Below are 27,830 nucleotides of genomic sequence, written 5' to 3' on the forward strand. Positions count from 1 at the left end.
TATTGAAAATAGTATAAAACTGATATTTTAGAATATGTACAGTGATCTGATATAACATCCTGTGTGTACATATAGTCTTAAATATTTAGTGCCTAACAAAATTTGGGAACCTTATTACATTGTCTTTCCAAAATAAAATTTGGATCACACAATAAAACTTCAAACACATATTTATTTAAAACATTTCCAGTATTCTTAATTTATCCAATAAAAGAGGTAGATGAACAGAAATATATTTTCTCCCTCATCTTATGTTATGAAGTCTCCATTCACACCTCAGCCAATAAAATTAAAGTTATCTCACCTCATTATGCTGTAGCATATGCGGAAGAAAGCTGAAAATGAAAATAAACCATTAGTTATAAATATAACCAGACAAATAAAACTGAACATAACACATGGCAAATGATAATGTACGTAATATTTAAAATGAATATATAAATAAAATCAGGAATAATATCTTTATATCAAACACAAAATTTATAAATAAAAATGTTGATTAATTTATTGAAGAAATATGTAGAGGAATAAATATTTTTTGCAAGTATAACATTATATAACATTAAATTATATTATGGTCTGTTATTTTGTAATAAAGCCATGTCGAGCTATCTGACGTCTTCACTTATAAGAATGGAAACTCTGATTTTATTGTTGTAATCCTGTAGAATAAGTGCTGTACCACCCTGAGTTTCCAAGGATTTCCAAGCATGCCAGTGTTTTTCAATATTATAATCTAACCTAGACTGTAACATCTATATGTGTAGGTACGTCAGCACAAAGTTTAGACTTCCTAATACAGCCACAAGTTTTTCATGTGTTGTTACTGATATAGTCACCACTATGGTTGCCTTCAAACTTTGCTAATCTTGGCTCATTTATTATAGATGATATTTAAGTCATGGTGTGGGGTATGCTTCCTCGTTAAGCAGAGATGAATTCCTTTCAGATGGACCAAAATTATCAAGAGGTTTTAGAGATGTCACAGAAAACTAAAGTATATGGTTACTTTCTAGTGAACACTTGTTGGTGCCCGTGAAAAGTTTATCATATAATATTTTACTTCGTCTTTCAATTTCATTTTAATAAGACATATCCAATACTTGCACAATAAAAATATTTTACAGTTTTACTGACATTTAAATCTGAATAGTTTGATTTTGATCTGAAACAGCTTCGTTTTTGTTTTGTTTTTTCTAAAACTTTTCCAACTCATAAATAAGACACCAAGACTGACATTCTGATGAACTTTTGGCTTAACTTAAAAGGCACTGATAATTTTGCCTCCCGCTAGTACAGCAGTAAGTCTACGGATTTACAATGGTAAAATCAGGGGCTCGATTCTTCTCGGTGGGCCAAGCAGATAGCCTGTTGTGGCTCTGCTATAAAAACACACACACATACTGATAATTTTAACACAGTTTGTTTTTAACAAAAAGCTTTGACACATGGATTAACTTTGAATTAAAAGGTCCAGAACTAATTAAACTACCACAACCACTCTAAACATTTCATAATTATTTAATCAGCTCAGCCATGAATAACAAAATTGAAATTTGCACAAAAATTATGTTTCAGATGTAATTAATAAAATTTACAAAACAGAAGCAAGTTTTAAATATAAAATAATTAAAAACGAACTTAAAATAAATATTTATTTTTCTTTAGTGAAAATATCATGAGTTGCAAGGAAGACACTTTCTTTGATGATTCTGTCAACACAGAAATACTTCAATAAAATCTTTTCTGTGATGTAATGATGTGGTGAATTTTTAAACTAAAATATTTATAAAATCGTTTTACTCATGGATGGTAAATGTTACTGAATGTCTAGCATGAGTAGATTGTTATAAAACTATCAGACAATTCCACTAAAATATCCTATGCCCAATCACCTTCAGCACGAATATATACAGTTATTACTTCTCACAGTATATCACAACCCATTTCATTTACTGTAAATATCAACCCATGCAACACAGCACCAAACTCACGTCTGTAAAACTAATCATAGAGTCACCCTTACCTGACATTAAAACATCAGCCAACTGCTCACAAATACCGATACTTTCACTGTAAAAAATCACAGGTAATCGAAAATACTATCTTAGTCACACAGAAAATCCTTAATATCAGTCACTGGCAGCTAACCACAGAAATTCATAACTTCATAAAAATCAGAAGGTGCTTGCACAGAGAAATAATTTTACAAGAAACACTAGCCTCAAACCTTAATAAATGACACAAAGAACCACATTAAAAATTAATCGTAACCCAGCATTACGAAAAGTGATAAAGCTTCTTTCTGCCAGTCAATAGATAACCATAGACAGGATCCTACAAAGTTCTAGAAAAAATTCAAAACAATTTCCAATGACAAATCTACTTAAATATATACAACAATTACGACACTACGAAGACCAAGCCAAACTATCCATAGGTTATTATTCTACATTAATGATAATATAAAATACCTATATAAGACCTATTGTGGAATATGGATGTCAGTGACATACAGCATGCCTCACATCTATGTAAAACTTGAATTGAGGTTGTTGTTTGTTATTAAGCACAAAGTTACACAAAGGGCTGTCTGTGCTCTACCCACTACAGTTTTTAGCATTGTAAGTACACATTGTGCTGTGCCACTGAGAGAGTGTGGGGCTATAACTTGAGCCTACCCAACTAAAACCAGTACGAATAGCCAACCAAATCCACGTCTATACAATAGGCTCTTACTTATAGAAAACAAGCAATTCAATATCATAACAAACACGTTTCTTATGACCAGCTAAAAATACTAAAATAAGACCAAAACCAGAAATAAACTATTCAATATTGCACAAACACCAGCCTCATGGAGCAAATTGATCTCTTCTTCAAATCACATCAGTCACAAAACAAACAATCCAACAACCAACTTGAGAATTTTACCTTGTGGCTCTAACTCCCATCTTTCTTAAGGCTACCGACAATAATGAACAATGGACTAAATATATTCATTAATAATCATATGTATCATGTTTATATTATTCAATATGTGGTCATGTTCTCTATTTTACCAATATATTCAATGTCTAGTGATTATATAGTTTGTGTTTTATATATATGAACTGTATAAACATAGTAAATTGTACATTCTGTTAAATCTAATATTAATTACCATGCACATGATTGTATCCGAAATTGTAATATGTAAGTGTCCTTTGTGATGCATTAACTCTTGTTCTGGCTTTGTGTTTTCTCTGGGACGTGGTGCGCTGGCCGACATGGGATGGGTCTCCACTATCTGGATCTGCTGCTCGTGATAAGTTTATAAACTTCACGCTAGAAGTTTCAAAACACCCCTTGTCAAATCACCACCAAGAAGACAACTATCCTTCAGGCTTCCTTCACCTTTTTTTTTTCAAGTCTGAACCATGAATCAACTGTTCAGAGAAACAATTATTAACCCATTAAAATTATTTAAAGCCAAAATAGGCTCAAATAGAAAATCATTAATTTCTGAGAACCCACAGGTTTTTGATAAACCTAAAATAACTATCAAGTTTTTTAGCTTAGCTTAAAATAATAAAATAAAATTGGAGGCAAGGCTAATACCTGCACTTACAGTATTAATTAATTAAGCCACGTGATGATGTTTTGTTTTTGTTGTTGTTTTACCCATCATCATGCTCCAAATTGAAAAACTGGTGAATCAATAAATGAATATTTGCTGTAAAATTCTTATCAACGCTTCAAGTGTAGCAAACACTTTGCCAATTGTGATTTCATTTTCTCACACCCAAGGTGTTTTTGATTAGAAACAAAGATCAAAATCATTGAAGTAAAATTCATGTAAACCAGAAGAACTCTTGAACAACCCTAAAACCTCCTTTATTAAAAATAATATCAATCTCTACAACAAAACTATTTTACTTATATCACAATCTCTTAAATAACTAGGATCAAGTAGTAATCAGTTTATGATAGTTTACTTTAAAAATACTTTAGTGTTGATTTTAAACATTAACTATATTTTATATCATTATCAATCTACAATAAATTTCATTCCTAAACTATTCAAACCAAAGATACAGTAATTGCCATTTGGTATTTCACCACATGCTCCGCAGTCGTTATGAGTATTTCACAATTCAGTGGTTAAAATAAATCACGGTATCACCCTAATAACTGTGATAACAATAATCACAGTACTGGTTATTTTTTTCTCTTTTAGTGTGATCTTCATTATAAATATTATACATACTAGTTCTACTGGTTTGACAGTTTTCTTCTTTTTAGATATCATAACACAGAATCATGGTTATGTGTTGTAGTTTTTAACTCAACTAAAAATAACTGTTAACACAAGCCACTCACCCAAATAATTTGTATTCAAACACAAAAACTTCCTTCAGATTTTTCTCTCCCCTTCAAAGAAGCTGTAAAAATCTTACTGCATAAAAAGAAATAAATGCAAAAATAACTTTTATTGTCATAATTACTTTAAAAACACTCTGGCTTTGAACCCATACCTAAATTATTTAAATTTTTCTGAAATGCATTGCTGTTTTTAACTCTTTGTTACAAATTAACTTGTACTCACTCACTTATGTTTCTTTATTCAATAATCAGCATGAACAGACATATCTGTACAACTATCAATTAGATAATTAACTGTAACAATGCTGCCACACCTAATCATTTAATAAATTAAGTTTATAAAACGTTTAACCTCAGTCAGATGAGACAGGAATAGTTTGTGCATTTTAGATTTTACACTTCATGAGCTCTTGGGATTTCATTTCCATGTTGTTCTTTACTTATGTGATACTTTTTATATTTACTAAACACTCAAGTTTTCTGTCATATATCAGTTCCATATACTAGTCTACATGACTGATTACATGACTATAGTTTTGATAATTATCAAACAATTTCTCTTACATATATACGATAATTTATTTTTCTCACTCGTGACACAATAACTTCCTCATTGACAATCATTTTGATTGTGTTAAACAACAAAACCATCATGAATACATTAACTAAGTTACTTGAAACAGCTATCATGTCTTCATCAATTATAAATCAGAGTATAATCATTATTATTATATTAATCAGGTTCTGTAAGATAGTCATCATCACCTTTATAGTTACGTGTCTCAAGATATCCGTCATTACCACTTCAGTCACATGCATCAAAACAACTATTATGACTATCGAAGTTAAACATATTAACACGGCTATCACGACAACGTTAATCAAACAGCTCACGAGAACTATCAAGATTATATTAACTAAACAACTTAGGTTAACAACTGTAAAGACGTTATTTGAATGTTTTAGTGTAACTATCATGATTGAGATAATGAAACAGATTACGATAATCAGATATTTTGTGATATCCATCATGGATACATACGGTAAGTAACTGCTTTAGGACAGCTATCACCAGTACTTTAATTAAATGTTTCAAGATATCCATAAAGATTTCTTTAGTCACATATTTGAAAGCTTCTTTCATAACTTCCATAGTTACACCACATCTCCTGGCAATTGTCATTACTTTAATTAACGAGCATAAGGAAGCCATTATTGACACTGTGATTAAAAACCTAAAGACAACCAGCATGGTGATATTAATCCAACAGTATATTACAGGCATCACCAATATATAAGTTATACACTCCAGAAGAAGCATCGTTAGTATGTTAATTAAATTCTTCCAGACAGCCATCGCGATTACCTTTAGTAAAATTAGTGTTGTGAAATACACTGCTGGCCAAAATTTTAAGGCCAATGAACATAAAGAAAAATATGCATTTTGCGCTGTTAGACTCAACCACTTATTTGAGTAGAGCTTCGAAAAATGACAATAAGAAATGGGAAAATAAAAAAAAAACTTTTAGCATTTAATAGGGAAAATATGAACACTATGAAATTAACCTACATACTAGCTGGTTAAATGTTTAAAAACCATACCAAAATGAAGTCCTAAACAGGGTAGGAAATGCCCAACAAGAGGTCGCAGGGAGTTTGTCAGGGATGCCCGTTGTCCCCCTCGCTTTATGCATTGTTGATCGAGTGCCTGCTCTCTTCTCTGTATCACTTGGTCTTGGTGAGTGGCCTCCAGTTGCCGGGGGTACGAGCGTGACATACATCTTGCATGCAGACGATGTGAACCTCTTCCTCAAGAACCTGACATCGTTGGGTTCAGCACTGGTCAATGTCCACCATTACTCTCTGGTCAGTGCTGTCCAGCTCAATTATCTCATGTCTCGGTATTGGGGGTTGGGCAAATGGGCCTCGTCCGCCGACTCCCTGTTTGGTATGGCCTGGACCTCCTACCAGGTCACTTGCTTTGATGTTCATCTTCTCATGAGCCCCGGGTTGCTTGGGACGGGGTGGTGCAATGTATCGGTTCAGCAGTGCACGATTACTGCTACTGCCCCACTAACTTGTATGACAGGGTGGAGGTGGTGAGAAGGATGATACTCCCCTTGGTCTGGTACCTTGGGGCTGTTCTTCCTCTGTATGACTGCACTGCATGGGCCATTGAGCACCACGTCTTTGCCGTTCTGTGGGGTGGCAAGTCTGAGGCTGTATCTCAGCTTTTCTCGACACTGCTGCCTCGTAAGGGAGGTCTGGGCATAACTTGTGTCAGAATCCAGTGTCTCTCTCTCTTTCTGTCTACTGCCTTTCGCTGTTTGTCCTTGGAGGGTCATCCCTGTTGCCACCTTACTCGATTCTTGGTTGGCAAGGTCGCAGGCATTTTGGTGTTCTGTTGAGCCTGCGAACTTCTATGTTTTTGACCCTCCTTCCTGGTATGTTGACGCTGCTGCGGCGATTTCATGCTGTGTCAGCCGACGTTCCGACAGACTCCTGTTCCCTCTACTGCCTGCTGGTTTTCAGGTCCCGCCTCTCTTGGCGGAGACCATCCTGTACCACGTGCCGGTCCCTGTTTCCGTCCATCTGGCCTTTTCCTTCCAGTATACTTTAACCATCTTTACGTATGTCATCTGGCTTGTTCGAAACAAATTAGTTTTCGTGCAGGCACTGGTGTCGTACTTTAAGATATTGAGCAAGGCCAGGTATCGGCTGTTACTCCGCTTTGAGGCGGACTTTCGATGGCTGGGTTACAGGGATTTCTTCCATCTATAGCGGCCGGGTATCTCGCCTCTTTTTGCGTTTGTGGGGTCCGGGTCGAGAGTGGATTCTGAGCCATTCTGTCTTCACTCTCGCTTCTTATATATATGTATGTTCTTTTATCATTTTTGTTTTTTGGTATATATTTAATTATTTTTGCTTGGTATATATTTAATTCTGTTTGCTTTGAATGTATTACCTTTTTGCCTTGTCTATATTTAATTAATTCTGCTTTGTTTATATTTAATTACTTTTGCTTTGCATCTATTTCATTGTTTTTGCTTTGCATCTATTTCATTGTTTTTGCTTTGCATCTATTTCATTTTGTCTTGTATATACACCATTCTTTTTCACTTTGTAATATGTGTAATTATTTTGTTTTTCCTTGCTTTGTATATATTCCTCCTTTTCACTTTGTATATATAACATTTTTTTCATAACTCATACCGCGTGCTGTTTTTGTCACGATTTCTTGTACAGTTCATTTTTCTTGTAAATAAATTCAAAATCAGGATAAATATTTTTTATTAAGTAAATATATTGGAGGAAGAGGTCAAATGTACCTGACCCTCCTGGGTATTTAACAACATCAATACCCAAATACCCACACAGTCAAACTTAAGTAAATATACAATGAAACACAGTTTACTGAAACTGTTTTTCTCTTTGTGCTTTATTATTGTAGCAAAAATTAGTGAACTTAAGTAACTGTAACAAGCCTATTCTAAACGTTTTATTATCTTTCTGTGTATTAAGAATTAACTTGATTACTTAAGATCGATCAGTGTAGATCCAGCCTATAAATATAGGTAAATTATGAGTCAGGCGAAACATATTTTGAAGAGGATGCTGTTGATTTATGAAAAAATTTATATAATTTAGAAAGTGTTGAGTTTAAGTTAATGCGTGTTAGTTATTATATTTTAAAATATAAGTATAATTTGGATGGATTAACAGTGTTATGAAAGAAAGGAATCATGGTGTAATAGCTGATCATATTCTAAAGCCATCTAAGCAGTGTGCAATTGTTAGTGGTGGAGCAAATAGGATGTTGGGTTGTATGCACAGAAATATTGAATACAAGTCTAAAGAAGTAACAGTTTCATTGTACTTGTTACTAATTAGGTCACATCTGGAATACTGTGTTCAGTCTAATGTTCCTTATCTTAAGAAAGACATCAAATTTAAGAAAGTGTTCAAAGAAGGGTTATTAGAATGGTGCCTAGGATGGAAGGATTGTCATATGAGGAGGGGCTGAAATTTCTCAGATTTTTTTTTGAGAAAAATAAAAGTTAGCTTGGATACGACTAAAGTATGTGAGATTGAAGGAAATGACAGTGATAATGTATCAACGTTTTCATAGTTAAAAGTGAGAACTAGGAACACAAATACAAAACTTGGTTGTTTGTATATAAACACTAAACTATACATTGTGTTATAACAAAACTTTGTGGAGTCTAGCTTTCTTTTCCACTGACTCACTTCCAGTTATAAAAGATGTAGATTCACCTTGTGGAAGCACTCTTGATTTTGGAATCAGCAACCACATTGAAATTCATATTATCACAAAATTAACCTCATACATTTAACTGTAAGTTGTAAAAAATTAGAGTCAAACCCTAAGTTTGGTAACAAGGTTCTGCTGACTGGCTGATGTATCCGTATTCACTTGTTTAAAGTAAGGTAACTTTGTAATTCTGTCTAGTAAAATACAATCTCAGTGTAATTTTCTTTTTAATTGAGAAATTGTTTTTGTTTTCCTTGTTATTTGAGCAATCTATATTCTGCTCACCACAGGTATCAACACCCAGTTTCTAGCATTGCATGTCTGTCAATATGTCACTGGGCCACCAGTGATCTAAGTAAGAAATATCGAATTATAATCCTAAAACTTTGTTTGTTATCTTCATTTCTGTTTTTGACTGACCCATGTCCTGCTATAATTCTGTCTGTTGAACATTTCTGAAGTTTATTTTTCTGTTTTCACTGTGTCACATCTAGTTCTAATTCTACATGGTAACATTTCTATGCAAGGTAATTTCCTTGTAAAGGTTTTCACACTGTTCTTTTTCACAGAACTATTTTATTTATAATGCTATCCAGTAACACAGTTTTATGGGCTAGTTTTCTCTTTTTGTCAGCCATGTTTAGCTATAATTCATTATGTTAAACTTTTCAATGGTCTTTATACTTTTTCAAAGATCCATATTCAGCTGTAATTCTGTCTGATAAAACTGTTTATATTCTGAGCAATAAATAAACAAATAGCACCACAGTCCATTTACTATAAAATATTACATTAAGACAAGCCAAATGTTTATAGAAATTTTCATAAAACTGTTGGTTACCACAGCTGCATTAAGATAGTTAAATAATTGTCTCTTTTTTTGTTTTTGTCAAAGTCCACACAGGCTTCAATTACTTTAGAAAACAGCTGGGAAGAATTTCATAATGAATTACCTTTCCCTGCTCTGTTATAATTTCACCTTCAAATTGCCACTATACACTTTATCACTAAACTCTCAATCACACACTAGGTCTATCATTTGAACTAAATTTTTAATGCTTGATAGAAGTCCGGAACATTCCACATAGTAATAGTTATTATGATTCAATAATACTCAGTGATAGAAGAAAACCTTATAATGGTTCTAGTAACAAGTTGCTATAATATAAAAACTGACAGTTCATAACATAAGTATGATTTATAAGCAGCTGTGTCAATATGATTGCCATAAACTATTGTTTCTATAAATAATTAAATTTAACATTCACACCATGTCAGCTATCTAATTCATAACCTTCACATTCAGCTAAAAACGTCATTTATGTCTAACATAATGTTGACGTTTTTTAAAAACAATTACAAGTTATAATTCTCTCTGTTTTTACTTTTCTCATAACTAATAGGAAAGACAAAGACTAACCAAACTAGTTTGTTTCACTGACAAATAGATGGGATAAGAAAGAACAAGGGTGAGAAAATTTTACAACAGTAGATAATAGAAAGTTATATATCTATCACATAGGTTAATAAAGCTTTGAATCAAAGTTCCACAAGTTATATATCTATCACACAGGTTAATAAAGCTTTGAATCAAAGTTCCACAAGTTATATATCTATCACACAGGTTAATAAAGCTTTGAATCAAAGTTCCACAAGTTATATATCTATCACACAGGTTAATAAAGCTTTGAATCAAAGTTCCACAAGTTATATATCTATCACACAGGTTAATAAAGCTTTGAATCAAAGTTCCACAAGTTATATATCTATCACACAGGTTAATAAAGCTTTGAATCGAAGTTCCACAAGTTATATATCTATCACATAGGTTAATAAAGCTTTGAATCAAAGTTTGAATCACAATTTATAGTGAGTATAAATACACACTGGCAATACTTGTTTACAAAAGTTATGATTTAATAACTTTACAGATCCATGTATAGTACAGAGATGTTCGGATATTTCAATACTTGTTTACAAAAGTTATGATTTAATAACTTTACAGATCCATGTATAGTACAGAGATGTTCGGATATTTCAATACTTGTTTACAAAAGTTATGATTTAATAACTTTACAGATCCATGTATAGTACAGAGATGTTCGGATATTTCAATACTAGTTTACAAAAGTTATGATTTAATAACTTTACAGATCCATGTATAGTACAGAGATGTTCGGATATTTCAATACTAGTTTACAAAAGTTATGATTTAATAACTTTACAGATCCATGTATAGTACAGAGATGTTCGGATATTTCAATACTTGTTTACAAAGTTATGATTTAATAACTTTACAGATCCATGTATAGTACAGAGATGTTCGGATATTTCAATACTTGTTTACAAAAGTTATGATTTAATAACTTTACAGATCCATGTATAGTACAGAGATGTTCGGATATTTCAATACTAGTTTAAAAAATTATATGTTACATCATATAATAAATCACTTTTTATTCTGTAAACTTAATGAAGACTATACACACATATTGGATCATTGTATAAAAATAAAGCTTACCTAATAATGACAATTATGATGAATATCTTGAAAATATGAAGGATAATAAAAATGACGAAACACGATGTGAATGTATATGAAAATTTACCAAAACATGTTTACAACTACATAAATCAACACTATCAGAAGTCAACATGTATTTATAAGGTTGTGTAAAGAATCCAGAAACAATTATTGCACATCTCTATAGGCAACATGCTATATCAATGCTAACCAAATGTGATCTTGTTTTTCTTACCATCTTGGAGAATTGTTCTGGCATTTAAACAAGCAACAATGACTGCATAACCTCTCTGTAATACTATATCTCTCAAGAACTATGTTTTGTCCACATAGTTTATACACTTAGTTGTACAGTACCAAGAAGGTTATTATCAAACTGTTACAGGTCTCAAGAAGTAGGATAAAATAAACTACATAATGAACAAATAGGAATCCAAAGGACTTTGTTAACTATTAGAAGTTAGATTAAGATATAATTTAATGTTAGTGTTTAAATTTCAGTTTAATAATAAGTAGATAGTACTGACTAACTATTTTCCTGTGAAATGGAAAAACTTTGAATGTCTTAAAGTGGACAAAAGGATCAGATTGCATTTGAGATATACAAGTATTTTTTTGTAAATATAGTAAGATGGTGGTTGTAATGTATCAGGTCATCTCATAAGTAATGTCTAAAAATTTAATACAGAAGGTGCATCATCATTTTTGTCTTGATCAGTAGTAAAGGTGTTGTGTTACACCAGGATAATGCATGGACCCATACAGCAAGGATCACACCTGTTACCATTGAAGAGCAAGACTGGGAAAACTTCCCCATCTGATTATCATCTATTCCAAAGTTTGAAGAACTATTTTGATGGAAAAGAGCTTGGAACACATGATGTCAAAACTACCCTCTCTACATTCTTATCCTCCAAACCTCAAGAGTTTTATGTAAGTGACATTCAGAAGCTTGTGAGTCATTGGCAGGAAGTAATTAATAATAATGGAACATACATTATTGATTATATAACATTAAAAGTGTTTGAAATCCTTTCTCTTTTTCTGAACTTAAAATCAGACATTACTTAAGGGATGACCTGATATATGGATATAAAGAAGTTTTCCATCAGTTTATTACATTTTTAACCATGTTCCACAATGATTCTCCCATTTTTGCTTTCTCTAAACATTTCTCAGTTACAGATCTTTTGTCCATGGTTTAATCACATGAATCTATTCACACACATGTTAAGATAAAGGTAAATGATTTTCTGAAATTAGATGATAATGTTCAACTTCATGGATATATTGTTACTTCAGTTTTACCACTAATCTATATCTGGATATAAACATTAAAATACTGTAATTTTACATTGTTTATTATTTACAAACTACTCATTGTCATATGATCTTGATCATAATAAATATGTTTCGTGACATCGGTATTTTAAAGTCTCAGAATTCTCAGTGACAAAGTAAAAGTTTCTATATTCATAAAACACCAAACTGATGGTGTTGTATTTAGACATTAAATTGGACAGTGACCCTCATATGGATATCAAGGATTGTTTTAAATCCCCTTAAAAATTCTGGGCATGTTAATAAAGCTGAAAAAAAACAACCCAAAACCATGGCATTTGTTTCATTTAAAATTAGTTATAGAATTCAAATTAATATTACAACCAGTAAAGGTATGTGTGATTAACTTGTTAAATAATCTTTAACCAGGTTTTATACCTTTCTCTGGTATTTTAAGATATCATTCATTTGCAGACAACTTCTCAGTTTATGAAACTTATCTACACCTCAAATATACTACATGGCCGAAAGTATGTGAACACCCATTCTAATTAGTGGGTGTGGCTATTTTAGCCACACACATTGCTAACAGGTGCATAAAATCAAGCACACAGCCATGCAGTCTCCATAGACAAACATTGGTAGTACAATGGGTCATTCTGAAGAACTCAGTGACTTTCAACATGGCACTGTCATAGGATGCCACATTTCTAACAAGTCAGTTCATCAACTTTCTGCCTTTCAAGCGCTACCTCTATCAATTCTAAGTGCTGCTATTGTGAAGTAGAAACATCTAGGAGTTACAAAACCTCAGCCATGAAGTGGTAGGCCTCACAAGCTCGCATAACAGGACTGCCAAGTGCTGAAGCTCATAAAAATCATCTGTCCACAGTTGCATCACTCACTATCAAGTTCCAAACTGCCTCTGGAAGCAACAAAAGTACAAGAACTGCTCATCAGGAGCTTCATGAAATGGGTTTCCATGGCTGAGCAACCACACACAAGCCTAAGATCACCATGCACAATGTTAAATGTTAGTTAGAGTGATGTAAAGCATACTGCCATTGGACTCTGGAGCAGTAGAAACGTGTTATCTGGAGTGATGAATCATACTTCACTATCTGGCAGTCTGACAGACAAATCTGGGTTTGGTGAATGTCAAGAGAACACTAACTGTCTGAATGCAGTGCCGACTGTAAAGTTTTGTGGAGGAGGAATAATGGTCTGGGGCTGTTTCTCATGGTTTGAGCTAGACTCTTTCGTTTCAGTTAAGGAAAATCTTAATGCTACAGCATACAATGACATTCTAGAGAATTGTGTGCTTCCAACCTTGTGGCAAACATTTGGGGAAGGCCCTTTTTTGTTTCAGCATGAAAATGCCTCCATGCACAAAGTGAGGTCCATAAAGCCATCATTTGCTGAGATTGGTGTGGAAGAACGTGACTGACTTGCACAGAGCCCTAATCTCAACCCCATCGAACACCTTTGGGAGGAATTGGAACGTCGTCTGCAAGCCAGGCCTTCTCCCCTGACCTCACCAATGCTCTTGTGGCTGAATAGGAGTGAATCCCTGCAGCCACTTTCCAAATTCTAGTAAAAAGACTTCCCAGAAGAGTGGAAGCTGTTATAGCGACAAAGGGGGGGGCAAACTCCATATTAATGTCCAAGCTTTTGGAATGAGATGTTCAACAAGCACATATGGTTGTGATGGTCATGCATCCATATACTTTTGGCCATGTAGTGTATATATCAGTTCTCTAATGATTTCTTTGCTTTTTGTTTTTCTTTTGACATTTTGTACTTTTAAATGACTATTCTTTGAAAAATTAATTTTAAACTTTACTTAGACTATTTTCTTCAGTATTCATCTGCTTTTATTTTTTTTTGCCATTTAAGACTAAAACTTGTACAGCTAAACAGAATGATACATTAGTTTCTCTTTTACTCCCACTGCCACTTTTATTATAAAGTACAGATTCTGTACTGAGTTAGGATTATACATTATTATCACAAATGAGTCACTATATTGACAACACAAATATCCCTTCATACACAGGAAGGGTGGTATCCTCATATCAGATATATTCCACTTGCTACTATTACTATACTGTGGAACAAGAATTAAAGTTTATGACAAATTTATATTGAGTCATTCTGTTATCACATTACAACTGATTCATAACTTGTATGTATTCCAGAATTACAATGTTTAAGTTGGTGTAAATATCTCTTTCATGTAGATCCATATCATTTTACTTGTTCAGTGTTACTGTTTGTTTAGTACCTGGGTCTGTGGTGATCTTACAGGACCTGAAGTGTTATATATAAACAAATACAATAACTGTATATGTATTGTTACTTAGTTTATGTATTATGTTCTAGTATGTTATCCACTGCATTATTACAGTACTCCAGTTAATGAAGTTGTTAGTATAGTTAGCGATATTCTCCTGTACATCATATTGTTAGAGGATAGTGAAGTGTGTCTAGGTGCGTTTTAAAACACCACAACTATTACATTTAGTTCCTTTTTTTACTATATACAGCATTTCATTACCCCACAGTTTTGTCAGGACAAGTCCAGCATGGCCAAGGTCCTCTAAAGGCTAATGTTTCCTTTCCTAGCTAAAGAAGAATGCTCTTTCTTCATTTATTTAATATGAGAATCTTAGCTGTCTGTTAATCTAGAGGTAACATACTAAACTGAAATTAATATTTCTAATATAAAAGATGGAACTAAAATCAGTACTCATCTCCAGATGAACACATTTATATTCTTCCTATCATTGTATAGATAGCTGAGTCTCTATAAACACTTATTTATTTATAAAGAGGTTGACAGTGGTGTTAACTGATGGAGGAAGTCTTTTGTGATGTGTGACATAAATAGTAAACTAGTATCATCACTAGATTCTTCAGCTCTGTTATATTGTCATTACTATATGGTTTATTTTGTGATGTGTGACATAAATAGTAAACTAGTATCATCACTACATTCTTCAGCTCTGTTATATTGTCATTACTATTTGGTTTGTTTTGTGATGTGTGACATAAATAGTAAACTAGTATCATCACTACATTCTTCAGCTCTGTTATATTATCATTACTATATGGTTTGTTTTGTGATGTGTGAGATAAATAGTAAACTAGTATCATCACTACATTCTTCAGCTCTGTTATATTGTCATTACTATATGGTTTGTTTTGTGATGTGTGACATAAATAGTAAACTAGTATCATCACTACATTCTTCAGCTCTGTTATATTGTCATTACTATATGGTTTGTTTTGTGATGTGTGACATAAATAGTAAACTAGTATCATCACTACATTCTTCAGCTCTGTTATATTGTCATTACTATATGGTTTATTTTGTGATGTGTGACATAAATAGTAAACTAGTATCATCACTACATTCTTCAGCTCTGTTATATTGTCATTACTATATGGTTTGTTTTGTGATGTGTGACATAAATAGTAAACTAGTATCATCACTACATTCTTCAGCTCTGTTATATTGTCATTACTATATGGTTTGTTTTGTGATGTGTGACATAAATAGTAAACTAGTATCATCACTACATTCTTCAGCTCTGTTATATTGTCATTACTATATGGTTTATTTTGTGATGTGTGACATAAATAGTAAACTAGTATCATCACTACATTCTTCAGCTCTGTTATATTGTCATTACTATATGGTTTGTTTTGTGATGTGTGACATAAATAGTAAACTAGTATCATCACTAGATTCTTCAGCTCTGTTATATTGTCATTACTATATGGTTTGTTTTGTGATGTGTGACATAAATAGTAAACTAGTATCATCACTACATTCTTCAGCTCTGTTATATTGTCATTACTATATGGTTTGTTTTGTGATGTGTGACATAAATAGTAAACTAGTATCATCACTACATTCTTCAGCTCTGTTATATTGTCATTACTATATGGTTTGTTTTGTGATGTGTGACATAAATAGTAAACTAGTATCATCACTACATTCTTCAGCTCTGTTATATTGTCATTACTATATGGTTTATTTTGTGATGTGTGTTATAAATAGTAAACTAGTATCATCACTACATTCTTCAGCTCAGTTATATTGTCATTACTATATGGTTTGTTTTGTGATGTGTGACATAAATAGTAAACTAGCATTATCACTACATTCTTCAGCTCTGTTATATTGTCATTACTATATGGTTTGTTTTGTGATGTGTGACATAAATAGTAAACTAGTATTATCACTACATTCTTCAGCTCTGTTATATTGTCATTACTATATGGTTTGTTTTGTGATGTGTGACATAAATAGTAAACTAGTATTATCACTACATTCTTCACCTCTGTTATATTGTCATTACTATATGGTTTGTTTTGTGATGTGTGACATAAATAGTAAACTAGTATCATCACTACATTCTTCAGCTCTGTTATATTGTCATTACTATATGGATTATTTATTGTGTTTCTGTCTGTAACATTCTGTTCTTATGTACTTCAGAATGTCCTACAGTAGTTTATCATCAACCAACAACTTTGTTTCCAGCTTGAAAGAAAAGCAGTTTTTCAAAACATGACAAAAGAAAATTAAAACTCAAGTTCCTTTAAAATATCTTTTCTCCAACAGTCTAATGTTATAATTTTCCTGCACAGAGAATATACTTCTTATAGACACTTACCAACCCTTACATAAAACTTTTCTCAATTATTATATCCTCTATATACTTACAGGTTTCACTCACCATTAGTCTAAATACTTTTATCTACCCAAGCATGTTTAATGTGGTTCAGCTGTAGTGTAGCATATAAACAATCATGCAACAATCCTCTACCAACAGGCATGTGACTTACTCTCCTCATGCAACTACCTCTCCCTGGTGTATAGTCTAACCTCACTTGGAGATTAGATGCTAGAAACAGAAACACTAAATTGGATGTAAAGTGTGATAAGTGTCAATCAGTAATATATTTTATTGGTAAGAAAATGATAAGTTCCAATATGATACCTCACCTTTACTAATATAAAAACTAGAATCCTATACATTGACCTGTTGAATGGGTGGTGTAACATTACCAAAATTATCCCTTTTTTAAAATACATCTAAAAGAGCCCAGGGAGTTTATCAACATCTCTGTTCAGTAAACACATTAGAGGGAGATTGAACTACATCTGAATCAGTTTTACTCTTCACTCTTGATGAAAAACATCATCACTGAATGGACAACAAAGAGAAACATGATAAACAGCAGAAAGTAAAAGTGTCAGACTTTTAAAAGATAGGGCAGGTCCACTCAAAGCTGTGTGAACAATTCCATCCTCAAACCACTGGAACTGTGAATGATATATTCAGTTCACAGAAGGTCACGAACCAACTGTAGCTAGACCTGCCATTGATATAGTGTGGTTAAAGCATGTCAGACCATAACTGAGAGATCAACTATAGCTTCACACTATCTGAACCAATGTTGATACTTCTAGTCCTGGAAGAATGGCATCCTCAACCAATCAGATTAAGATGCACACCTAATATAACATGATGATGAAGCTCCAGACTGCAATCAGAAAATCAACTCAATTCTCAGAATCACTGGGATTGGGATTCAATTGTTTCATCCCTGGAAAGCCAGAGCTCCTCAACCAGTGTGTGAAATTAACTCTACCTAATGCCACTTATACCACAAATGGTTCATTTCTCCTGCATTAAGAAGTTCTTGTACCATATATTTTAAGGTCTATAATACACAACACCAAGATGGTATGTTCTACAGGACTGCTTGTAGATTCAACTTTGTGAAGTACTGCACCATAATTATATTCATCCCAACTATACACTCATGGACTAGTATGAATAAAGCAGAAAAGGATCACTGTCCATTTTAACCACTATTTTCTGTATATTTTACAAAGTTTGATCATTTAAAAACATGCAACAACTGAAAAATCTGTAAAATTAAGGGGGGGAGAAACAAATCTAATTATTTCTAAACAAATACATCATTTAATTTCATTAGACACTAACATAATAGCATTCCATGCCTTGACTTCTTAAGATACTGACAATTTTCCTTCATTAATACTGCTGCTTAAGATGCCTGCAGCTTTTGTAATATTGCTATAGAATACACTTCACTTAGTTCTGAAGTTAAACTATTCATATCACAGATGGTTTCCATTTTGTTGATGTCCAAAATAAGCAAAAATGCAAATGTACAACAGTTTAGCACAGACATTAATATTTGAAAAGAGTCACCTTGTTTACAAACATTAAACCATGAATTTAGGTTTACAGTTTATCATTTCTTTTGTAAACATAATATTGTAAATGTTTAGCTGTTACTTTCATATGAATCACCTTTCCAGAAATAAGGAAAGTGTTTAAAACCACTTGATCATAACTTATATAAGATACCCAAAGTGTTCTATAGGCTAATTAATTTTGTTACTAAATTTACTAGTAATGTATATATTTACTAGTTATAAGTAACTTAAACCTTGAAAGTAATATAAATTTGTCAGTAGTGCTAGTATATGTCTAGTTGTAACTTTACAACATCTTGAATCTATCTCTGTTCTGATTACTAGTGCTACTATATGTCTAGTTGTAACCTTACATCTTGAATCTATCTCTGTTCTGATTACTAGTGTTAGTATATGTCTAGTTGTAACCTTACAACATCTTAAATCTATCTCTGTTCTGATTACTAGTGTTAGTATATGTCTAGTTGTAACCTTACAACATCTTGAATCTATCTCTGTTCTGAGTAACATATTAACACTTTCACCGCAAGAACGTCCCCTGAGCTAAATAAAATCGTCTAGCGTTAAGCATTTATTTTTTGTTTGTTTTGGAATGTTGCACAAAGCTACTCGAGGGCTATCTGTGCTAGCCGTCCCTAATTTAGCAGTGCAAGATTAGAGGAAAGGCAGCTAGTCATCACCACCCACCGCCAACTCTTGGGCTACTCTTTTACCAACGAATAGTGGGATAAACCGTAACATTATAACCCGCGAACCCGCGACCCTCGGATTAGGAGTCGCACACCTTAACGCGCTTGGCCATGCCGGGCCCCAGCAACCATTGACGCCACTGCTGATGTTAATTGAGATTGTATTAACACTTTCACTGCAAGAACTTCCCCTGAGCTAAATAAAATCGTCTAGCGTTAAGCAGAATAAAATACAAAAAGGCCCAATACGCGACAAACCTCTTATATTAAAGATATATTTTAATTTTTTGTACAGCGTAACCTAATTCAATTTTATAGTTTTAGGGAAAAATACCAACATTAACATTTCCTCGCGGATCCCCATATAACTATGGCGGATCCTAAAGGCATTGGAGAGCATCGTTTGAAAAACCATGAGTCTGGAGTGGCCTGGCATGGCCAAGCGCGTAAAGCGTGCGACTCGTAATCTGAGCGTCGCGGGTTCGCGTCGCGCTAAACATGCTCGCCCTCCCAGCCGTGGGGCGTTATAATGTTACGATCAATCCCACTATTCGTTGGTAAAAGAGTAGCCCAAGAGTTGGCGGTGGGTGGTGATGACTAGCTGCCTTCCCTCTAGTCTTACACTGCTAAATTAGGGACGGCTAGCACAGATAGCCCTCGAGTAGCTTTGTGCGAAATTCCAAAACAAACAAACAAAGATACTACAAGAGAGGATGAAAGTCCCTGGTACTGCAGTAATTAGGGGTAGTATTTATAGAACGATTAAGTCACATTTCAGTTGTAGCTTATAGATCAAGAGGAAATAAGATATTTAAGAATTATGGTTCAACTACAATAGTTGCAAATATAAAAAAAGTACAGTCAATGTTCGTGAAGCTTTAGTTAAGTGATTTTAGATTGATAATTTACACCGGAATATCAAATTTTAAAATTTATTAATTTGCAAATAGAATAATAAAAAGTAAAAAATATAACAAAGTAAACAATCAAATAGAATACATTAAATAGCAACCTCAATATGAACCTGGCAAACGTTTTGGGAAATTCAGTCCGCCTTTCTGATGTTCAACTGTATGCAAGTGCATGATGTGCAACTGCAGGTTTCTCCTTCTAGAAAGGAATAAATAAGATTACATGTATGATAAAAATCGAAGTTTAAACAAGGGATAAACGTTTAGTATTGAATAACGAAATTATATAAGTGTTTTGGGTTAAAGTTGAATTCTATACAATATGGACTAAACAGGAAGATTATACATACCTGTACACTGGCATCGATCCTCAGTTTCCGCTTTTCTATTGCACATGATACACTCACAACCGTCTTCTTTACCACATGTGCACTTCTCGATACATGTGCATGTAGGATCTGTAAAGAAAGAGGAATGTGGCACAAATTAATTAGGTGTCATGATACATTGAAGTTCACATTAATAGTTGATTATGTCAGAAACGTTACTTTGTGGTTGACGTTAAGTTAAACAACTGACACAGTTTAACTTGTGTAATCTACAATAGATTAAATCTAATAATGAAGTGTATATAGTGTGGGTTAGTTATAACACTTCGTAAAGTACAAGTCATTAAGATACGAAATATTGTTGAGATAGGAGGTGAAGGTGTGGTTTGAACTGGAAGTTTTAACCATGTTGAGACTGCTAATGAAACTTCCATTGTTTTTTTTAGATTAAAGATGTCAGACAATAGGTTTAGCTCTTATGTCCCAGTATCACACTTAAATAAACGTGACAGCTTAAGTAGTGTTAAGCTTTCGAAATCAGTTTCAGTGGTAAATTAGGAAGTCAGTAGAAGGTGAGAAATTCCGCAAAAGTAAGAGGATTACTATTGTTCAACCACGAGCTATCTTAATACATGTTGGTAAGAGTTAGATTTGGTTAGAGGCATATGAAATAATGGTAATTCTCTATGTATATAGTTTGACAAGTAACTGACGTAGTTTGATAAAAGTTATTTACCTAAGTGAAAAAATGTATTAGATGATTTTGTAAACAACTTTCCATATTACATAGGACGTACCTAGATATTAAGAATAACTGACATAGCCCTATATAATTGGGACTGGTTATGTTCTAAAAGGCAGTTTAGGTAATATTTGATAACACCTATAAATTTCTGGATTTTACTTCCATATAAAACCTTACAGTAAATGGTAACAGATAAGCATTTTGAGTTATGGATTCATACTATTTCATTAACGCAATTTTTATAACAACGAAATCGCATGGAAGGAAATCTTAGTATCGTTAAACAGTTAAGCCGCTAAATATGAATATTTAGATTCATATAATTCAAAGATATCTCTAGTAGTCATTTATAGAAGGAGTACGTTTGTTTTTGAATTTCGCGCAAAGTTGATCGAGGGCTATCTGCGCTAGCAATAAAAAAATTAGCAGTGTAAGACAAGAGGGAAGGCAGCTAGTCATCACCACCCACCGCCAACTCTTCAGCAACTCTTTCACTGACGAACAATAGGGTTGATCGTCACATTATAATGTCCCCACGGCTGAAAATGAATGTTTGGTGCGACTGGGATTCGAACCCGCGGATTACGAGTCGAACGCCTTAATACGCTTTGCCATGCCAGGCCAGTATAGGAAACACAATTCGGTGAAATAACAATGCTTTACGTTTCATTGAGTACATGGTATAGATAGTGATTATCTCTGGAGTTATTTATACGTAGGCTTACCATTACTTCCAAAGTGGGACAGTTTATGAATTTGATTATAGGTACTGAAAGTGGTATAAAGTGCTATTCACTCACATCGTTCTTAGTAGTAGTAGTAAACAAGTATTATTATACAACGTTCCCGAGATTAGGTAAGAAAGCAAGTATTATTATACAACGTTCCCGAGATTAGGTAAGAAAGCAAGTATTATTATACAACGTTCCCGAGATTAGGTAAGAAAGCAAGTATTATTATACAACGTTCCCGAGATTAGGTAAGAAAGCAAGTATTATTATACAACGTTCCCGAGATTAGGTAAGAAAGCAAGTATTATTGTACAACGTTCCCGAGATTAGGTAAGAAAGCAAGTATTATTGTACAACGTACCCGAGATTAGGTAAGAAAGCAAGTATTATTATACATCGTTCCCGAGATTAGGTAAGAAAGCAAGTATTATTATACAACGTTCCCGAGATTAGGTAAGAAAGCAAGTATTATTATACAACGTTCCCGAGATTAGGTAAGAAAGCAAGTATTATTATATAACGTTCCCGAGATTAGGTAAGAAAGTGCGTTGATCTTTGAAACTGTTGAGAAAGTTACACATTTTTCTTCACAAGCTATTTCCTTTGCTTTCAAATTGTCGGATGTTGATCACCAGAACGATGAACCATAAACATATTGAAATAGACAATTAGTATTGATCGAAGCAAAATTACATGCAGACGGTTTTAGAGAAGTTAAAGCAGTTTGCTGTGGTCCACTTTAGAAAGCGATTGAGGGTAGTCCGTAGCTGCTGGTCAATGTACCTCGTGTTTGACGACTGACATGAGGTGCGAAAGTCGTCGACAGAACCCGTTTGCAATAGCGAGTTGTTCAGCGACAGCATTAATCTTCAAACTGAAAAGTGCGACACTCAAAGATACACACCTGAGGGACTCCAAGTTCCTCTAGAGAAGAATTAGAGTGGCGAAACCTCGTATACTTTGAATAATCCTGTTCATTAAGAGTTTAGTAAACATGGTCAAACGGCCATTTTCGCAAAATGCCATACTTCCATGTTGTATCAAGTCTTGTCAGTGTCAAAGAATAGATACACGATGTCGTTTGAGAATGGCTTCTCTGACGTTATGTCAGAATAAGGTGGTCTATGGTGGAGCACTCTCGTTGAAACCCATACTGGGTGAGAGAGAGGAGGTAGATTTATTAGAGTTCGTGAAAGCAATTGGACAGTTGTTTGGTAGTATCTAGTATCAGGAAAAGACATTCTACTGCCAGATCAGAATTGCAAGAGAAGCGAGAGAGAGAGAGATGAAGCATGTTAGTGTACATCAGACGTACTGAGAGATTGAGTAAAGGCCAATTTGAGTTCCAACAATGTAAGAGTGTGGATTAATCATAGAAGTAAACAGCTTGAAGGAAAAGGTGATCGCTCACTCGAGTCTTGGTGGCTAAGAAGGGAAGGTGGAGAGCTAGATATCCAGCAAAAGCTTTCACTTGCTGTATAGGTGATGGTCTGGGTATCAGCTACTTCTTGGCCATCAGAGCAAGAACAAGAGGGGGACAAAATTACATTGCTCACAGACCTTTCGAATATTGTCCCACAGTTTTGGAACTGGTGGTACAAGATATACTAGTTATGAACCGAATCCAACATTCCTTATGGCTTTGATTTCTTACCACTGAGCATGGAAAGTGATGTGGTTCGAGAGTAGGATATCTACAGAAATATTTTTGCTCGTTTTTTGAGCCTTCCATGCCATGTGACACGTAGGATTCTACCACGGACGAGAATATAGTGGAAAGCATATTGAGATTCTAGGAATATATTGATCAAATGCTTGTATTATACAGTCAGTTTGTTACTGGAGTGGTCTGTTGGTAGCTTACCGACGAAGACAGGGCTAAGGTTCTGCAAGGATAGTGAAAGAGTTGGTTTGTTTGATCCAGCTTCTACCAGGGCACGAAGGTCGGGGTGGCATCGACAACGACCATTGTGAGACCCACGGAAACACGTAGGGCTACAATCTCCAAGGGTGTGTCGAGTGGTAAAGAGAAAGGTGCTGATTTACCAACAGTGCCACACCTCCATGCATTCGTTCACACAGACTGTCATTTCTGTACAAATAAAAATGTCTGAAGGTGACTAATGGCAGGTTGAGAAATGTATTCTATAAGGAGAGAGAGGATGGTGGGAAGCAATTAGAGTTTTCATGTCATCCAGATTAGAATGTAACCTTCTATAGTTCCATTGTATTATGGTGGCTCTGTGTTGGCGAGGCCTGGCATGGCCTAGCGCGTTAAGGCGTGCGCTTCGTAATCTGAGGGTCGCGGATTCGCGCCCGAGTCGTGCCAAAACATGCTCGCCCTCCCAGCCGTGGAGGTGTTATAATGTGACGGTCAATCCCACTATTCGTTGGTAAAAGAGCAGCCCAAGAGTTGGCGGTGGGTGGTGATGACTAGCTGCCTTCCCTCTAGTCTTACACTGCAAAATTAGGGACGGCTAGCTCAGATGTTGGCGTGTAACTGGGAAGTCGATAAGCCAGTCGAATGGCAAGATTCTGGGCTTGTTGCAATTTTTTTAAGGTGGTTGAGGAGCGCGTTCGCAGTAATCATGTTGCCGTATTCAATGATCGGCCGAATGTAAATCTTGTAAATGGTGAGAATCGTTTTAGTTCTACTGCCTTTGGCAATTCTACTGATTCTTCTGAAGATTCGTTTGTAGACTTTTGAGAGTATGGTTCTGAAGTGATCAGTCCAAGTGAGTTTCTTGTTGAACGTGATACCAAGAAATTTAATAGTGGGGGAGAATTTAAACTTAGTCAGTTTGTCTTAAGGGATGGATTTGCTTTTTCTCGATATTTTGAGTTTAAAGGTTATAGCCTGAGTTTTATTTGCATTAAGCACGACCCGCCAGGTGTTAGTTACACCAAGTGGTTATACTGTTCAGTGTGAATTGAACGTTAGAGGTGGCCAGTAGGGGTTCGCGTGACGTACTCCATACTGCTATGAGGTCAGCATATCGCGACGCATAGGTGTACTTAACTTTAGGAAAAGGGATGTCGTTAACATATACATAAAAGAAGGCTGAGTACTGAACCTTGGGGAACGCCTGTCGAGAGGTGACCAATGTTAATTCTTACTTCAGCTGTTCTATTGTCTAAAAAGTTAGATATTCATCTTGTTAAGGTGGACGGGAAGTTAAACTGAAGGAGTATAAACTTGAGGTCCTGGTTACAGACTGAGTCAAAGGCTTGTGTGGTTTTTATTAAATCCTTGTATGATAGATTAAAATAACCTCCGACCTATGGATAACTATAACACTCCTACAGTCCACCGCTATACCAACTGAGCTATCGTCGGATGTTGTAGACTAAGCCAACTAGTTTTAACTGAAAATCCTACTTGACGTCGTTAAGCTCCGCCCAGACCTGACTGAACTCTCAAAAACTGAGCGGTGAACTCTATATAGTCCCTTCAGCTCTCATCTGATGGGAACTTATAGAAAAGATAACAGACTCTTATTTCATATAGAAACTAATAATATTATCAATGACATTCAAAATGCAGCCCGGCATCAGACCAGCGATTACATTAACTGAAACTATCTTTCAAGCATTCAACCCTAAACATATGACAGTTGCAGCATTCCTGAATGTTAAAAAAAAACATTCGTTTGGCATAACGGACTGCCGTTCAAACTGTACCAACTCAAAATTACATAACGGACTGCCGTTCAAACTGTACCAACTCAAAATTACATAACGGACTGCCGTTCAAACTGTACCAACTCAAAATTACATAACGGACTGCCGTTCAAACTGTACCAACTCAAAATTACATAACGGACTGCCGTTCAAACTGTACCAACTCAAAATTACATAACGGACTGCCGTTCAAACTGTACCAACTCAAAATTACATAACGGACTGCCGTTCAAACTGTACCAACTCAAAATTACATAACGGACTGCCGTTCAAACTGTACCAACTCAAAATTACATAACGGACTGCCGTTCAAACTGTACCAACTCAAAATTACATAACGGACTGCCGTTCAAACTGTACCAACTCAAAATTACATAACGGACTGCCGTTCAAACTGTACCAACTCAAAATTACATAACGGACTGCCGTTCAAACTGTACCAACTCAAAATTACATAACGGACTGCCGTTCAAACTGTACCAACTCAAAATTACATAACGGACTGCCGTTCAAACTGTACCAACTCAAAATTACATAACGGACTGCCGTTCAAACTGTACCAACTCAAAATTACATAACGGACTGCCGTTCAAACTGTACCAACTCAAAATTACATAACGGACTGCCGTTCAAACTGTACCAACTCAAAATTACATAACGGACTGCCGTTCAAACTGTACCAACTCAAAATTACATAACGGACTGCCGTTCAAACTGTACCAACTCAAAATTACATAACGGACTGCCGTTCAAACTGTACCAACTCAAAATTACATAACGGACTGCCGTTCAAACTGTACCAACTCAAAATTACATAACGGACTGCCGTTCAAACTGTACCAACTCAAAATTACATAACGGACTACCAACTCAAAATTACATAACGGACTGCCGTTCAAACTGTACCAACTCAAAATTACATAACGGACTGCCGTTCAAACTGTACCAACTCAAAATTACATAACGGACTGCCGTTCAAACTGTACCAACTCAAAATTACACAATTATTCGCTGTATCTCAAGTTTTCTCCCCAACATACAGGCCAGAGCACAATTCAATCAAATACATTCCCGCTTATTCAGGCTGGTGGCAGACGTACCGCAAGGGTCTGCTATCAGCTCACTCTTGAACTTAATATACTTCAACAACGTTCGGTAACTCAAACTCGGGTATACTCAGGCGTCACAATATGCCTAAAACGCTGCTGTTTCGAGTACGTCAATAGAATAATTAGTCGCAGCTAGTAGAGCTCAAACGTCGCTCAATCACATAACCGAATTGTGTGATCGCAGACGTATAGCTTTAAATCCTAACAAAATACAGGGAATTGTATTTCACCCATGTTGTAAAAAGAAAAATAATAAATTAATCCAACCAAAACTTACTCTACTAGACACCGATATAAAATTAACTAATTCTATAAATACCTCGGAGTCACCTTCAATCGGTCTGTATAATAGACGGGTCACTTTAGCAAAATTTGTAAATTTGTCAATCAACGTAATACTCTTTTTCAGACGCATTGGAGGTACTCACAAAGGACGCTTGGCCAGTACCACTACAACTATTTACAAAGCTTATATTAGACCACTTACTGAATATGGATACACAGTCGCGTGCAGCATGCTCAATGACCTCATGCAAAAGTTAGAAAAACTACGATATCGAGTTCCCCGTGTAGCACATCGTTTACCAAGGTATACGCCCCAAGGCTACTTAGATTCACTACGGATATTACCTAAACTTAGTGAAATAACCCACAATTTAGCCGCAAGATATTATCAAAGAGCCAGAACAAGAAAAACAATTCTTAAACTTAGCTGAAACACCCAACACGTGGCGCCCCCACTAGTCTCCTTAATATATTTGTAGTGTATAGAGTACTAACCACTTTCCCCTACACCAGATTCTTGACACAGGATCTATAGATCCCACACCACTATGAAGGACCCTAAGTCCCATACCGGTCGTTTATCTTTGTGATACTTACTAGTCGGTACCTGTCGTCAGTTTTTCCGCCGCTGCTTGCTTGCCT

At 34.8% G+C, this 27,830-nt stretch overlaps 1 long non-coding RNA gene across 4 annotated transcripts; it reads right to left on the reverse strand.

Annotated features, from left to right (window-relative positions):
- Positions 1–191: 191 nt before the first annotated feature.
- On the reverse strand, positions 192–27,616 carry LOC143239351 (uncharacterized). Of its 4 annotated transcripts, XR_013021144.1 has the most exons (5): positions 27,223–27,616; positions 20,659–20,766; positions 4,363–4,438; positions 3,164–3,428; positions 192–335 (listed from the first exon to the last, which is right to left on the reverse strand). It is a non-coding gene; the product is annotated as an uncharacterized LOC143239351 (long non-coding RNA). The 4 variants fall into 4 exon arrangements; XR_013021146.1 differs by lacking the exons at positions 4,363–4,438; positions 20,659–20,766; positions 27,223–27,616 and adding an exon at positions 5,408–5,642; XR_013021145.1 differs by lacking the exons at positions 192–335; positions 3,164–3,428; positions 4,363–4,438 and adding an exon at positions 20,352–20,507 and having other exon boundaries at positions 27,391–27,616.
- Between the last annotated feature and the right edge of the window lie 214 nt (positions 27,617–27,830).

The sequence above is a fragment of the Tachypleus tridentatus genome, chromosome 13 (genome assembly GCF_004210375.1).
Source record: "Tachypleus tridentatus isolate NWPU-2018 chromosome 13, ASM421037v1, whole genome shotgun sequence".
Classification (NCBI taxonomy): domain Eukaryota; kingdom Metazoa; phylum Arthropoda; class Merostomata; order Xiphosura; family Limulidae; genus Tachypleus; species Tachypleus tridentatus.